This window comes from Sorex fumeus, unplaced genomic scaffold, assembly GCF_029834395.1.
Source record: "Sorex fumeus unplaced genomic scaffold, SorFum_2.1 ptg000008l, whole genome shotgun sequence".
Taxonomy (NCBI): domain Eukaryota; kingdom Metazoa; phylum Chordata; class Mammalia; order Eulipotyphla; family Soricidae; genus Sorex; species Sorex fumeus.
The window spans coordinates 10,777,395-10,779,695 of NW_026606065.1; positions in this window are offsets into that span (position 1 = coordinate 10,777,395).

A 2,301-nucleotide genomic window follows, 5' to 3' on the forward strand; every position below is an offset into this window, starting at 1 on the left:
CCTCAAAGCCTCCTGGAATAAATCTAACCCTTTCACTCTGGTCACACAAGGATGCATGGTTCTCACTTTGAGAGGTATTTTTCTTTTTCATATCATCACTTGATCACTTGACTTCCCGTTAATCGTCGATTTGCTCAAGGGGGCGCCAGTAATGTCTCCATTTGTCCCTGCCGCGTGCTAGTGTAGCCCAATGGCATCTGTTCATTCTGGGAACACGAAGAGCCTCAAACCGATCGCTCATGATCTTGATGAAGAAGTCTGACCATCTGGTAGGTGGGCGGCCACGCGGTCTTTTAACATCCCGTGGAATCCAGTCAGTAACAGCTCTAGTCCAGCGGTCGTCTTTAAATCTCATTATGTGACCAGCCCATCTGATTTTTGACACCTTGGCAAATGAGACAGCGTCCCTGATTCTTGATTGTTGACGGATGTCGGAACTCCGGATTCTTTCTCTCATTTGAGTGAAACGTGATATTCCAAGCATAGCTCTTTCTATTCTTCTTTGGGAGACCTGAATGGCGTTCTCATCTTGTTTGCGTAGGGCCCAGGTCTCTGAGGCATATGTTAATGCAGGAAGAACAGTGGAATCAAAGAGATGTGCCCGGAGCCGGAGGTTCTTCGTCCTCTTAGCTATTTCTTCGATGCTCTTGAAGGCGTTCCAGGCCGCTCTCTTCCTCCTGCGCAGCTCGGGTGCCAGGTCATTTGTCATGTTGACTTCTTGACCTAGGTACACAGAGCTGTTGCATTCGGAGATGGTCATTCCATTGAGAACGAATGGAGCATCAGGAAGGATGCTGTTTCTCATAAACATTGCCGTCTCATAAACATTGTTTTCATACCATATTTCTGTTTTTTTGCGATTTTTATACATTTTATTTTCATAAAGTAGTTCACAATAGTTCATTACAGATAATATTCAAACACCCACCCCGCCAGCGAGTATCTTCCCACCACAAGAAGAGGGAAGTGTATGAAGGTTGTTGTATTTCATTCTGGAGCCATTTAAGCCTGTATATAAAAGAATACAAACAAACATGTGCTACTGTAGGTGCATCGGTAGCTAGACAGCTGCGCATTCCAGGAAATACTACATTGATCTCTTCCGGGAGTTTTATTTTATAGTCTCTGGATTTTGACTGTTGATGAGATTCCATGGTGCCGGGGGTAGTTTGTGGGTGTGACTGCCAAACTACCGGAAAACTGGGGATCTGGGTGGAGGAGGCCCAGTCCTGATCCAAGCAGGCTTGGAGATCTCAGCCACGGGTCCCGCATACCTGGGTTCCTCTGCCGGTTCCTTCATAGGTGACGCTCGTCCAAGCATGTGGAGAGTGGCCTTGAGCGTGGCTGTTGCTGGGTTCTGGAGGCTTTTGGCTGTCAGGGTTCTGCTTGGAGCAGGGAGGGAAACTCAACCCTCCCCATCGCCACCGTCCAGGGACCCCATGAAGACAGCCTAGTGCAGGGTCAGGAGCTTCTGCCTCACTTTGAGTTTTTACTCCACCTCAAATTTCTTTCATTGAAGCTGCCATAAGATGAAAACATTTGGTAATTACTAGTTTCCAAGAAGTAAAAGAGAATAAATGGCACATAGATTATCTGGTTTGCCAAGTCCATTCATCTTCGGCCACCTTCCTACCTCACAGATTTTTTTCTCTAGGTGACACAAGCCATCTAGAGAGTTCCTTCTGGAAACATCCTCAAATGTGTCTGAATAGCCACAAGTCCAATCCTCAGAGAAAGGCAATAACTCCCTCTCCCACCTCCTGTTTCTAATATTCTAATATACAACTTTCCTCCAAACTATGGGACCCAGTAAAATCAGGCCCACTCAAGAAGATACAACCACATCCTGACCTTCCTTGCCAGAAAAAAAAAATCTGTGTGTATGACATTAGGACAGTGGTGCAGGGTCTTGGGCACTTTGGTGATGGTGATGCTTCAGTTACTTTGGTGATGGTGATGCGTCAGTTACTTTGTACATCAAAACCATAAACATTAACCTGTGTAGCCATGCTACCTAAGTCACAATTTAAAAAAATTTTAACTTTTAAAAACATGTGACAGTGGCAGGGATGAGGAATGATGAAGTGGACTAGAAGTAACATTACAACATAACTGTGAGCAGGAAAACATTCAGTGAGGAGTCCTGGGCATTTTGTTGCTACTAAGGTGGAGTTACTGTACATAACCATCAGAATGTTAATACTACTGTATTGTTTCCTATATGATAAAAATAAATGGATAAAACAAAATATGTCACAAAAATTTCCTTGCAGAAGGGAAAGGGAGGTACCATGGATGGGG